The sequence below is a fragment of the Lolium rigidum genome, chromosome 4, assembly GCF_022539505.1.
Source record: "Lolium rigidum isolate FL_2022 chromosome 4, APGP_CSIRO_Lrig_0.1, whole genome shotgun sequence".
Taxonomy (NCBI): Eukaryota; Viridiplantae; Streptophyta; class Magnoliopsida; order Poales; family Poaceae; genus Lolium; species Lolium rigidum.
This window is the reverse complement of record NC_061511.1, coordinates 259,573,470-259,588,381: the sequence shown is the minus strand read 5'-3', so window position 1 is coordinate 259,588,381 and position 14,912 is coordinate 259,573,470. Positions and strand designations below refer to the sequence as shown.

The 14,912-nt window shown below is 42.7% G+C and overlaps 1 pseudogene; it reads left to right on the top strand.

Annotated features, from left to right (window-relative positions):
- The window catches only part of LOC124648647, a 33,844-nt pseudogene extending 20,437 nt beyond the window's left edge, over positions 1–13,407 (top strand).
- Positions 13,408–14,912: the final 1,505 nt, after the last annotated feature.

The window sequence follows — 14,912 nt, the reverse complement described above, 5'->3', positions numbered from 1 at the left end:
AATCCAAGAAAAGAAAGTTTTATAGTACATAGAGGATGACATGCGGGTCCCATTTAGCAGCAGCGGTATCACCGTTTGAGAGGCGGCGGGGGATCGAAAGAAAAAGGCAAGTGACCAAATATGAGGTGCCAAAAAAAATCCAAGAAAAGAAAGTTTTATAGTACATAGAGGATGACATGCGGGTCCCATTTAGCAGCGGCGGTATCACCGTTTGAGAGGCGGCGGGGGATCGAAAGAAAAAGGCAAGTGACCAAATATGAGGTGCCAAAAAAATCCAAGAAAAGAAAGTTTTATAGTACATAGAGGATGACATGCGGGTCCCATTTAGCAGCAGCGGTATCACCGTTTGAGAGGCGGCAGGGGATCGAAAAAAAAAAGCAAGTGACCAAATATGAGGTGCCAAAAAAAACTCCAAGAAAAGAAAGTTGATTGCTCATAGAGGATGACATGCGGGTCCCATTTAGCTGCAGCGGTCTCAACGTTTCCAAGGCGGCAAGGGATCAAAAGAAAAAGGAAGTAGCCGAAATCGGGGGGTCAAAAAAATCCAAGAATAGAAAGAATTTTGGTTCATAGAGGATGACATGCGGGACCCATGATCCTCGCATCGTAAACGGCTCGATCGGAGAACGTTGAACGAGATGGCGCGATCGAGAAAAAAACAATGCCGGAGAGGCTGCCATCCGGGCCCTACATCCCTCGGCGGTGCGGATTTGCATTGACTCGGCCGGCGAACCCGAGAATTCGCGATGCACCACGTCCGGGCCACCATACGCGACGTTTTGGCCGCTTTCGTCGGGCTAGGTGGCCTCAAAAACGAGAAAAAAAAGTTTTGACATGCACCACGGAGGGACCAAAATCGTCGGCCATGGTACACCAGCAACCACGGCGCGACTTCAACTTCGTCGGCCATGGCAACTTTTCTTGTAGTGATAGGAATAATTCTGGTAACAACTATAGGCCATGTCCTTCTGCTAATGGTAATGGTTATGGGAATTCTTATGGGAATTCTTACAACAATAATAGGAGTTTACCCCCTGGTCTTGAAGCCATGCTTAAAGAATTTATTAGTACACAAACTGCGTTTAACAAATCTGTTGAGGAAAAGCTTGATAAAATTGATATTCTTGCTTCTAAGGTTGATAGACTTGCCTCTGATGTTGATCTTTTAAAATTGAAATTTATGCCTAATAAGGATATTGATAATAAGATTGTTACTACAGCAAATTCCATCCAAGTTAGAATTAATGAGAATATAAGATTGATGGCTGAATTGCGTGCTAGGTGGGATAGAGAAGAAAATGAAAAACTAGCTAAAGAGAATAATGTAGCTAAAGTTTGGACTATTACCACCACTAGTAATGATAATTATTCACATGTTGCTACACCTCCTACTATCAATGGTAAAATAATTGGTGTTGGCAATGTTTCTACTCCTAGTGCAAAGCGTACAAAAGCTGCCTCGAAATTGCTAAAGCTAGCTGAAACCGCTTGTGATAAAACTCGTCGAAAGTTTTTCCAACATTGGGGACAATGATCCCATTGCTGTAGATCATAATGGTTTAGATTTTGATGATTGTCACATCTCTGAAGTTATAAAGTTCTTACAAAAACTTGCTAGAAGTCCCAATGCTAGTGATATAAATTTGGCCTTTACAAAACATATTACAAATGCTCTCATAAAAGCTAGAGAAGAAAAACTAAAACTTGAAACTTCTATTCCTAGGAAGTTAGAAGATGGTTGGGAGCCCATCATTAAGATGAGGGTCAATGATTTTGATTGTAATGCTTTATTTGATCTTGGTGCAAGTATTTCTGTTATGTCTAAGAAACTCTATGATATGCTTGACTTGCCACCACTGAAAAATTATTATTTGGATGTTAATCTTGCTGATAATGCTATAAAGAGACCTTTGGGGAGAATTGATAATGTTCGTATTATGGTCAACAATAACCTTGTCCCCATTGATTTTGTTGTCTTGGATATTGAATGCAATGCATCTTGTCCCATTATATTGGGAAGACCTTTTCTTCGAACCGTTGGTGCTACTATTGATATGAAGGAAGGTAATATTAAATATCAATTTCCTCTCAAGAAAGGTATGGAACACTTTCCTAGAAAAAGAATGAAGTTACCTTATGATTCTATTATTAGAACAAATTATGATGTCGATGCTTCATCTCTTGATAATACTTGATTCACACTTTCTGCGCCTAGCTGAAAGGCGTTAAAGAAAAGCGCTTATGGGAGACAACCCATGATTTTACTACAGTACTTTTGTTTTATATTTGATTCTTGGAAGTTGTTACTACTGTAGCAACCTCTCCTTATATTTATTTTATTGCATTGTTGTGCCAAGTAAAGTCTTTGATAGTAAAGTCAATACTAGATTTGGATTACTGCGCAGAAACAGATTTTTTGCTGTCACGAATCTGGGCAGAATTATCTGTAGGTAACTCAGAAAAATCTGCAAATTTACGTGTGTGATCCTCAGATATGTACGCAACTTTCATTCAATTTGAGCATTTTCATCTGAGCAAGTTAAGTGCCCCTGTAAAATTCGTCTTTACGGACTGTTCTGTTTTGACAGATTCTGCCTTTTATTTCGCATTGCCTGTTTTGCTATGTTTGATTGATTTCTTTGTTCCATTAACTTTCAGTAGCTTTGTGCAATGTCCAGAAGTGTTAAAAATGATTATGTCACCTCTGAATATATGAATTTTCAATTATGCACTAACCCTCTAATGAGTTTGTTTCGAGTTTGGTGTGGAGGAAGTTTTCAAGGGTCAAGAGAGGAGGATGATACAATATGATCAAGAAGAGTGAAAAGTCTAAGCTTGGGGATGCCCCCGTGGTTCATACCTGCATATTTCAAGAAGACTCAAGCATCTAAGCTTGGGGATGCCCAAGGCATCCCCTTCTTCATCGACAACAATATCAGGTTCCTCTAGTGAAACTATATTTTTATTCAGTCACATCTTATGTGCTTTGCTTGGAGCGTCTGTTTGTTTTTGTTTTTGTTTTTGTTTGAATAAAATCGGATCCTAGCATTCTTTATATTGGAGATATTACGCTCCGCTGTTTCGTATGAACACATGTGTTCTTAGCTTTATTTTTAATGTTAATTGCGAAAGTTGAACTACCTCATTCATTGATATATGGTTGGAAACGGAAAATGCCACATGTGGTAATTGGTATAATGTCTTGAATAATGTGATACTTGGCAATTGTTGTGCTCATATAGATCATGTTTAAGCTCTTGCATCATGTACCTTGCACCTATTAATGAATAACTACATAGAGCTTGTTAAAATTTGGTTTGCATGATTGGTCTCTCTAAGTCTAGATATTTTCTGGTTGAGGTGTTTGAACAACAAGGAGACGATGTAAAGTCTTATAATGCTTACAATATGTTTATATGTGAGTCTTGCTGCACCGTTTTATGCTCGATAGTGGGTTCATGCCTCCATTGAATCTGGGACAGTGACAGAAAGTTCTAAGGTTGTGGATGTGATGTTGCCACTAGGGATAAAACATCAATGCTTTGTCTAAGGATATTTGTGTTGATTACATTACGCACCATACTTAATGCAATTGTCTGTTGCTTGCAACTTAATACCGGAAGGGGTTCGGATGATAACCTGAAATTGGACTGTTTAGGCATAGATGCATGCTGGATGGCGGTCTATGTACTTTGTTGTAATGCCCTGATTAAATCTCATAGTACTCATCATGATATATGTATGTGCATTGTTATGCCTTCTTTATTTGTCAATTGCCCAACTGTAATTCGTTCACCCAACATGCTATTTATCTTATGGGAGAGACACCGCTAGTGAACTCGTGGACCCCGGTCTATTCTTTACATCCGAAATACAATCTACTCGCAATACTTGTTCTTTATTGTTCTTTGCAAACAATCATCTTCCACACAATACGGTTAATCCTTTGTTCACGAGCAAGCCGGTGAGATTGACAACCTCACCTGTTACGTTGGGGCAAAGTACTTTGGTTGTGTTGTGCGGGTTCCACGTTGGCGCCGGAATCCCCGGTGTTGCGCCGCACTATACTTCGCCGCCATCAACCTTCAACGTGCTTCTTGGCTCCTACTGGTTCGATAAACCTTGGTTTCTTACTGAGGGAAACTTGCTTCTATACGCATCATACCTTCCACTTGGGGTTCCCAACGGACGTGTGCTTTACGCGTATCAGTCTCCAATGCCCTCCAACAAGCACCTATTGATCAAGTTTTGGATTGTTGGTCCCCAACTAAGTTGGGTCCTAAGATGTTAGTCACAATAGGCTTGGCAACCCAAATGGTTCTTTTCTTGACACCACTTTGAGCACCAAAAAATTTGGCAAACACATTGCCACCCTCATCCTTACGAAGAGAATAAACATCATCAATGGTGATAGAGTTGGATGAGGTACCGATAGTGCAAAAGGAGGAGATGTGGCCCTTCTCACGGCATATGTAGCAAGTTCTTTTCTTCTCCTTCTTCTCACTAGATTTCTCCACAATGGGAGCATTGGCTTGCTTCTTCTTGGGAAGTGGCATTTCTTCAACTTGAGGTTGAATATGAGTTTGAGCTTGAGGCTGCTTCCCTTTTTGCTTCTTCTTCAAAAGGCAAGATCTAACATGGTGCCCTTCAATATTGCACTTGAAGCAAACAATCTTGGCCAGGTCTTTGACTTGTACTTGGCCCTTCTTATTCTTGTTGTTCTTGGACTTGTTCTTGTTGTTGGATTTGAATCCAAGTCCGCTCTTGTCATTGGGGGATTGTTGCACACTCAACATCGTGTCAAGTTTGCATTTCCCTTCATGACTCTTTACCAAGTCATTCTTCAAAGAAGTGACTTGGGCCTTGAGCTCTTTGATTTCCTCTACATGCTTAGTAACAACACAAGTACTAGAGGAAGTAGAATCTTCATTGTTACAACAACAAGGCAAGGAAGATAATTCATCACAAGATTTAGCAATATTACGAGTGGATGAATTACTAGGACTAGCACATGGCAATATAGCATTTTGAGTAGTAGTGCTAGTATCCACATGAGGCTCACAAGGTGTTGCCTTTGATATGATAGCCTCATGAGCTAACTTTAGCCTATCATGAGAGGCTAGAAGATCCTCATGGGAGCTAGAAAGTTTTCCATGATTTTCTTCCAATTTCCCATAATTTCCAGTTAGCAAATCAAGTTGAGCCCTTAGCTCAACATTCTCCTTCAAGATAGATGCTTCACAAGAAGTAGAGTTAGTAGCACAAGCATCATTATTAATAGCAATAGGAGAAGGCAAGTTGGCATGCTCTTTTAGATAAAAAGCTTTAAGTTGCTCATGCGACTCGGTGAGTTTGGTGAGCGCACTCTCAATGACCCTTGAGCCCTTTTTGAGTTGCTCAGAATCCTCAAGGAGTTTAGCATTAACAAACACAAGCTTATCATTTTTTAGCTTTAGTTCATTTGCCATCTCAAGAGCTCTATCATGGTTTTCCTTTTCTCTAGACAATTCTAGAGCAAAGGTCTCCTCAAGAGCTTCCTTGGTGGTTTGTTCTTCTTCAAGTTCATCCTTTAGGAATGCCACATCATTGGCGTACTCACGTTCAAGAGCACCCATTTTATCAATGGTGTTCTCATGCAACCAAATACATTTTTGGCTCTCAATAGCGGTAGTCAAGATTTCAAAGAAGTGAGTGCTAGCAATTTTATCTTTGCAAAGAACCTTGAATACATTCTTACCCTTATCGCGTAGAGAGACAACCCAATCCTCTTCTTCATATTCATCCTCATCCTTATCACCACGAGGAATATTAGGTTCCACGGTAGGAGATACCGTGGAACTCTTGGCCATAAGGCATATATGAGAACCATGAGATAAAGATGAGGAGTTACTTGAGGCTCCTTTCAAGATCTTGTCTTGACCAATAGAATCTTTGGTTTCCTCTACATTGTTAGCCACACAACAACTAGAGGAAATAGAAGCATTTTTATCATGGCCACAAGACAAATCAAGCATATCATCATGAGATTTATTCAAGCAACTTACACATGATATGCAAGGACTATCAACACAAGCATGTAGATGATTTATAGTGCTAGATGTGTTTATGTCCATAGATGAAGCATTGCAATGAGATAGAGATTAAGAATCATCAATAGTAAGCTCAATATCAACATTGCAATTTTCATCACCACTCACCATATCATTACCTTGTGTCTTACCACACTTTGGTGAAGTGGATGAAGATGAGAACTCATCACGGCCGGAAGTGGAAGCAATACACAATCATCCTCAATAATATTGGACACATCATATTTATCTTGAAGCTTTGTCCATAATTCATGAGCGCTCCCAAAAGGCATGATTGATGAAGTAACTACATTGCTCACAACAATGGAAAACACATGAGAAGCAAGAGCATCGAGGCAAGAGTTTTTTTTCTCCTCAAGAGATAAATTTTGAGGATCCTTAGGAGAAGAAAAACCCATGTCAAGAATTTGCTCCATGTCCAGGGAAATACCCCGCAAAATATTAAGCACATAAATTTTCCATAGATCATACTTTGTGCCATCAAATATAAACAAGTTATTGTGCGCTAATCCCCTAACCGACATCTTTACTCTCAAGGCGGTGAAGCCTAAGAATGAGAGACCTTGCTCTGATACCAATTGAAATGACACGGATGTCGCCTAGAGGGGGGTGAATAGGCGATTTAAAACTTTTACGAGATGGGCTTAACAAATGCGGAATAAAACTAGTGTTTACTTTGTCAAGCCCAAAGCCTATATACTATGGTTCACCTATGTGCACCAACAACTTATTCTAAGCAATGGTTCACCTATGTGCACCAACAACTTATGCTAATCAATATTAGCAACTTATGTGATAGAAAGATATATATAACTTCAAGCACGATGGCTATCACAAGGTAAAGTGCATAAGTAAAGAGCTCGGGTATAGAGATAACCGAGGCACGCGGGAGACGATGATTTATCCCGAAGTTCATACTCTTGCAAGTGCTAATCTCCCGTGGAGAGGTGCGGTGGCTTAGTGCTCCCGAACGCCACAAGAGGCTCACCTTGAGGTGTGGTTGCTCGATGCACACCAACTCCACAAAGGCCTCACCCCAAGATGTGGTACTCACACCACACACCGAGCGCCACGAAGGCGCCTCACCTAAATCTCCGGTGACCCTCGCCACAAAGGCTTAGGTCACGGTTCCACTAAGGGATTTCCTTCGAGGCGGAAACCGGGCCTTACACAAAGATTGGGGCACACATCCACAAATTGATTGGAGGCTCCCAACAAATCGCCACAAAGGCCTAGAATCCGTCTAGGGTTCCAAGAACCCAAGAGTAACAACTTTCTTGCTTTCACCTCCACGAATCACCGTGGAGAACTCAAACCGATGCACCAAATGCAATGGCAAGAACACCACAAAGATGCTCAAGTCCTTCTCTCTCAAATTCGAACAAAGCTACAAAAGCTATTGGGGGAATAAGAGAGGAAGAACAAAGGAATTCACAAAGAACACCAAGATCAAGATCTAGAGAGTTCCACTCACAAAGAGATGGATTTGATTGGTAGAATTGTAGATCTAGATCTCCTTTTCCTTTTCCCTCAAAAGGATTCAAGAGTCATTGGAGGAGTAGAGGGATGTGGGAAGCTCTCAAGGTCAACAATGGTGGAGAGCCAAAGGAGGAAGAAGAAGTGGGGAGAAAGAGGAGGAAGAAGGCCTTAAATAGGGGTCTTAGATTTCTGCCCGTTGGGGCCAAAATCACGACAGGCCGGCAGTGCCGGCCTTGAGCCACCGGAAGTGCCGGCCTTGTTCCACCGGTAGTGCAGGGGTGGCCGGCAGTGCCGGCCTTGGCCACCGGCAGTGCCGGGGTGCTCCCGGCGGCAGTGCCGGGGTGTTCCCGGCGGCAGTTCCGGCCCCCCTGTTTTTACCCAAACACCCGATACGAAAACCTTAAGAACTTTTGCATCCGGACTCCGATTTCGATGATCTTGGGCTCGTTGAAATCACAACAACGAGCTCTACAACAATATGCATAGAAACATCATAGTCCAGAAAAGTAGGATAGAAACAAATGAATAAAGATTTTACCTATCTATAAAAGGCAAACCGGTAAAACCTCCAATATGGAAAATGCAACAACTTGAGTTGGGAAACTCGGATTTAGGTGAAACCAATTTTGTTGTAAATAAGATGGAAAGAGCTACCCCACAAAGAGTGAAAAGATTAAGAACAGGTGGGGTAGGTTTTTCTATGTATTTTAGAGTGAACCTCTCAATACGAAGAGAAACCGAGAAAAACTCTAATATCGAAAACGCAACAAGTGATTCATGCGGAATCCGTTTTCGATGAACTAGAGCTTGTTATGTGAATAAGCACAAGCTCTAAAACACCATATGGATAAGATCCAAATAACAACCAAGAAAGATGATGCAAGGATGCAAAGGTTTGAGCTCTCCGAAGGATACGATCGAGTTACTCACTCGAGAGCCCTCTTGATAGTACGGCAACTAAACTATAAACCGGTCTCCAACTACACCATGAGACCGGCGAGAAAGAAACCCTATCAAGAGCAAACCTTATCCTTGCGCGTTCCTCTTGAGCTCGATGATGACAATCTTGATCACAACAAGATGGAACGCCTTTCTTGATTGTGCTTGCTTGACGAAGTCTTGTGGATTGCTCCCCCATAATCCACCATGGAGAGCTTCTTCTTCGGCACATCTTCACATATCCATGATCACCATATGGATGGCAAGCTTCAAGCAAATGATCTCTTCGAGATGGCTCATCTTGAACTTGCACATCATTTCTTCATTTTTCATCATGTTGATGTCTTGAAGTAACTTGAGGGCTCACTTCATCTTCATCTTCAAGACATACTTGACATTTGATATTCTTCATCAATTTCTTCTTATTGCAACCTTGAAGCCAACATATGGTTCAAGCATTGCCTATGGACAACACCTACAAATATAACTCAATGCAAACATTAGTCCATAGGGATTGTCATTAATTACCAAAACCACATATGGGGGCTCCATGCACTTTCAACCTCACGGAGGATGAGGCCCTCCAACAGGCGCTGCAGAACTCGGCCCCGTACCCGCCACCGCATCCACCTCGTCGTTCAACCCGTGGGGTGCTCCACCTCCACCTCCGTCGTTCAGCACCGCGTACGCTCACGCAGGCGCTAGCCGAGTCGTGGCCAATACCTAATTTCCTCGTAATCGACAACGAGGACGAGCAGTAGGCTAGGGTAGCAGGCGGTACATGCGCCTTTTAATTTAATTTTTATTTTCCTCTATTCACTATGTAAATTATGTTTCTCTTCAAACAGTGCCAAAAAAAATTGCGTCGTGCGCTGGGGGCACCCCCGGCGCAAACGAACGCGCGGTTGAATTCGACCATTTGTGCCGACGCAAATGAACGCGCGCGTCCACTTTCGAGTGTCCATTCTGCGTCGTCCCGTTGGACATGTCTTAAGAAAAGGCTTGAAGAACTACCACAGTCTGGTTCATGTGTGTACACGTGATGAAAAGGAACCAACACCTACCCACCAATTTGAATTTCTAGGCGGCACTTAACAAAAGCCAAAAAGCCTAAATGTGTTATCATCTGTTAGAGCAACTATATTTTTGGAGAGCTCGTATGTTTTTTAACAGAGTTCGTATGTTTTTTAACTATATTTTTGCATTTTACCTCAGATATAGAAGTTTTTGTTTTGTTTAGCAAAAAGTTACATGAGGGTGAAGGTCTTGTATACGGTACAAGAAAAGTGCGCACGTCATGGTCTGTTTGGGCTCAAACGGTCGACTGGAACAAGACAGGTGCTGAGCATGTGGGACCATGCACTGTTCAATGAGGGACTATATGCGTGAATACACACTAGAATACGCGGGACCAGCAGGGATCACGAGAAAGCTTGATGGTGGAGATAATATGATCATCTGACCCAAAACGGATTTCCGCATCCACCCCATCTACAGTACAACCAAACGCAATTAAAAATGGGACCATCCATTTCATCCAGATTTTGGTCCTCAACCAAACAACCTCCTAACGAAAGGGTATCCATATATCTAGCCATCCATTTGTTAAAATTTGGAGGAGGGGGGACACTGAAGCAAAAGTGATCCTCTTTCAGTACCAACGAGTGACTAGAGACAGCTACATCTGGGCATGGGCAGCCCGGCCCGAAAATCCCGGGCCGGGCCGGGTCGGGCTTGCACTTCGGGCCGGGTTCGGGCCTGAAATCTGAGCCCAAACGTCGGGCCGGGCCGGGTTTGGGCCTTCATTTTTGTGCATTTTAGCCTAGTCGGGCCGGGCATCTCGGGCCGGGCCGGGCTTTTTGCTCGTTCGGGCCAGGTTTGGGCTTAATTTACAGGCCCGACGGTCGGGCCGGGTCGGGCTCGGGCCTGACTTTTTACCCGCGGGCTTTTTTAAGCCCGGCCGGAAACCCGGCCCGGCCCGAACTTTGCCCAGGTGTAGAGACAGCACAGGACATAACTCTCACCCTACGACAGTTCCTCTCTGTTTCAATCCACTCCGGGATTTGCCGGCCGGCCAGCGGCAAGAACGAGGCGAGACGGCAGCCCCGCCCTTCGCGGCTCTACCTCGTCGCCTACAACTCCCTCCAGTCCCTCGGATGGTAACCAAACCACCTCTCCAGCTCCAGCAGCATCAACAGTTGCTCCTCTCGATCCCCTTCCTTGTCGCTTCCCAGGTCACTCGCCTTGTTCCGCCTTCTGGTCTGCCTCGCCCCTCCTCTCTCCCTCCACTCCACCCCGCGTACGCTCTCGCCGGCGACCTCATATGTGCGCCCCACCCCACCTAATTCTGCTCCCAGAGTTGTTGTTTTTTTCTCATCTGGGTTCTCAATTACGTGTCTTGCCGTCTCTGCAGGCTTCCTGCAGGCTTGCGCTGTACTCGAGACGGTCCATGCCGCCGTCGGTGGGTGCGGGGAGGAACTACTAGCTCGCTAGCTAGACTTAATTTCGTCTCCTCCTGGCTTTCCCCCTTGTTGACTCCGTTTCGTTGTTCAGGATTGGTGCCTACCTCGCCGTTTCTCGCTTTCCTTCAAAGACCCACTTCGTTCTCGCCCTTCTCCGGCAAATCCATAAGGCCTTGTTCGGTAGAGGTGGATTAATGTGTTTTTCAGTGTATTAGCCACCGTGTCTTGGGTGATCACCCAATCCTCTCAGATTCTCTTCCGTCTAAATCCGATCAATCCCTCTCGTCAGAACGTGGACCAAAATACCAGCCATTCCGAGCTTTCGCAATGCAGCCGTCCAAACCACGAAGGGAGTGGGGCGTTTCTGTTACACTCCAACCCTACGTGTTTTGGCAGGGATCCATGGGGCTGACCCGTTCGAAACCGGCCGGCCGAACGACTGCTAGCGTTTTGACGTGTTTTCTGATCGGGCCGGGATAAGACCCAAAAAAACCTGCCGAATCTCCTCTGCCGAACAAGGCCTTACAGAATTCAGCGCGACTTCGTGGCCAAAACGAAATATCCGAAGAATTTCATCACTCTTATACTCCCTCGGTCCCATGAAGCATGTCTTAACTTTATCTAAATTTGGATGTACCTAAGCACTAAATAGTGTCTAGATGCACCCTAATTTAGACAAAGTTGAGACAAGTTTCATGAGACGGAGGGTAACTTCAGCTCTATGGTGTTTGGCTGATAGGTTTAGTCTGTTGTGCCAAATGCAGGTTTAGGGTAGCCCATCTGTGTTCATAACGTTTATGGCGTGGAGCATATCTGAGGTGTGGCAGAATGACACAATAGATTTTGTACTATCTCGTTTGCTGTATCCACTTTATGACTATGTTAAGATACATTGTCCTGATATAAAGAGTTAACTTCGACTGCATATTGCAATATACAAAAGGAGTTTGGTCTTAGATTATTCTCTGGACCCATATGTTCCTTGTCATCTTACTGGTAGAATGTTTTGAAATTATACCAAGTTTGTGCACTTAATTGTGTGCAGTCGCACTATTTTTTTTATCTAAATTTGAACATGAAGCATTGTAATGTTAAATGCTAGTGGTTACTGTTTCCACTTCATTATCCTTTTTACCGTTCAGTTAAGTGAAAAAGCTGATTACTTATTTAGTAATACAGAAGAGTGAACGTAGTACTATATAGTATCCTGTAAGAAATATTAGTGGTCGAAAAAATGGTCCTTATTCCAGCCCCTTCACAAGATATTGGTAGTAAGGTTCATATTTTTGTTGGAGTTTATTTAACCATGCTTAATATGGTGTTCTCATTGTACAGGTCATCCAGTACTCTCACTATGCTCTGACTACCTTAAAAGTTTCTCCAGCATGGATGACTTACCTCAGGTTCTATCCCGTAACAGTGTCAATCTGCACATCTATGATCTACTTTTAATTAGATATACTGCCCTATCTTGTGAGTCATTGCTGGCCGCAAACACCTAAAAATGGAATTCAGAGGGTAAAGTCAACTGATTGGCACAAGACTTCCGTTATTTTCTGAAATAACTACATATGATCTATTTTGTGTTTGCAGTTCTAAAATAGAACCCAACTGTAAAATGGCCATATCCTTTTTAAATATTACCAGTTCACAAGTTTACCTGCTCCAAAAAAAAAAGAGTAATCATGACTCTGTATACGTTTGTGTGAGAGATGATTAATGTGTTTCCCCTCAAAAAAAGAATTTACGTGCTCCACCGAGTTTTTCAAACAATTGCACCTCAGTTCCCACTTCCCAGATTAAAGCATCTTTCTTCTCTGTCAGGAAAATCTAATCTCAGACAACTTCATGTAGGTACCGAGCACTGCTTTTATCCCGTTGTATGCAATCGGGGTAGGACCAGGAGAAAGTAAGCCTAGGAACTCTTCACACAACATATGTCTGCAAAGACACATTTCCTTAATCTCGTAATGCATTGTTGTAATCTCCTTGCTATCGTTGGATGCAGTGTGGACTATATATCAAGCTCTTCCATTCGTGAAGGAGAGGGACCTCTACTCAGACTTTGCGAACTTCTACATGAGCTACTATTCATTTCTCGTGGTATGTCTAACATCAAATCAGCAAGAGCGAATACACTATGTACCCCTTTGCTTCTGTTTGATCATAATGTGCACTTGATCACTTAACTTAACGGTTATCATGCGGTGACTGGGTGGGTTGCTGTGCTATCCGTTTCTGTGGCTGAAGTTGTACCTGTATGTGCTCAAGCAGCGCAAGTCCAAACTGGGAAAGATGGACAGCAAGAAAAGGACGTGAGAAATCGGTACAGCTTAGCTGACATTTATTCGCTGAAATTCAGGAAGCGAGCAGGATTGTTGGGGCATCTTGCAGCTAATGCAGTTGTGGAGGCTTTGGCTGAGTTGAACAGAAACTAACCATACTACTAGCACATTTATCAGCAACTTATTATACTACTAGGAGACTACTGATTTCTACCAGATTTAATTTACTGCATTTGAATGTAAATGTTATGCAACGCAATGTCTATAACATGTAGACTTAAGAAGAATTGGGCATATTGTGACAATGTGTTAAATGTAAGAAAATAAAATTATGGCATTGTGACTATTTGTGTAGCTGAAAATAAACTTTTTATTCTTTCACTATGGTTGGTAAAAGGCTAAAAGCATACAGTTAAATCATACTCCCTCCGTTCCATTCTATAGTGCCTATAGTTTTTTGGCACAGAAATTAGCACAAGAGTGTTCTTTACACAAGACCCCCTAGATTAACGATTTGAGATCATAATAAAATAAGGAAAATCCGTAGCTTTCTAAATTAACATAACAAATTCTACAAATCTCTCTGGTTGACTCTCCATATATGTGCAGCCAGGTTATATTAAGGAAATAAAAACATTGCTTCCTAAATTTAAGGAATCGTTGGGGTCATTCATTAGGAATCTCAATTAATTGTTTCTTTTTGTATGGATTTTTTTCACGCATGTAGAGGGGGTTATTGAAAAAGAGCCAAGCTACAACCTTATATTCTGAAACAAATGCCAAAAATCTATAGGCACTATAGAAAGGAACGGAGGGAGTATGTTAATTCACGTTTCCAGAGTTACAACATTAATCAGTCCGATGATCTTGTGGTTATTCAATTCCAGTAACTAAATATTTTTGGAGTAACTCAATTTGTAAAGGGAACTGTCCGGGCGACACCAACTGCAGGCCGAAAGGGTATTTCTTTGGTGATTCTACGTGATGCTACGAACCACGTGAAGAAACCGAAGTCGTCAGCTTCTGGCAGGCAAGGCAAGGCGCTTCAGCATGTCCACCTCCCTGGCTTTTGCTAGCACCCTACCAAGCGTGTTCATGATCAAAACGAACAACGAACAACGATGGCGACAAGGCGTCCCTATCTCAGACCCCCTCCGGTGCCAGATGGGGGGGGGGAGGCGTTGGCTCGCCATTGAGCATCACCCTTGTGCTGGTCGTGGAAAGGAGTATGGCCACAAGCTCAGAAAACCTGAGTCCAGATCCCACCTTCGGGAGGACCTGAACAATTTTACTTGCATCTTCCAGTATACAATATGTTCACCAGCTGTACGATTTACTTGAGAAAAACACTTCATTGGTATTTCTATTTATTTTTGCCAATATGGAATTTGTAATGATAATTATAGGAGTACTTTTTTTGTAGGATTGTGATTGGATGCGACCAAGGGGTGGCATTGATGGAAATTAACGTGATTTAAATCAAGACCCAGTTGCCGCCAGGCTAGGCGGTAGGACTACAGAGAAAGTGAGGGAAAAAACAGAATACAAATTATTATAATCGAACTGTAAGAATTTGTATGCCTGATTATGGTGTTTCTTTCCGATGACGTGCAGACTGAATGGCATTCATTTGTATGATATAAAACAGTTTGATGTTA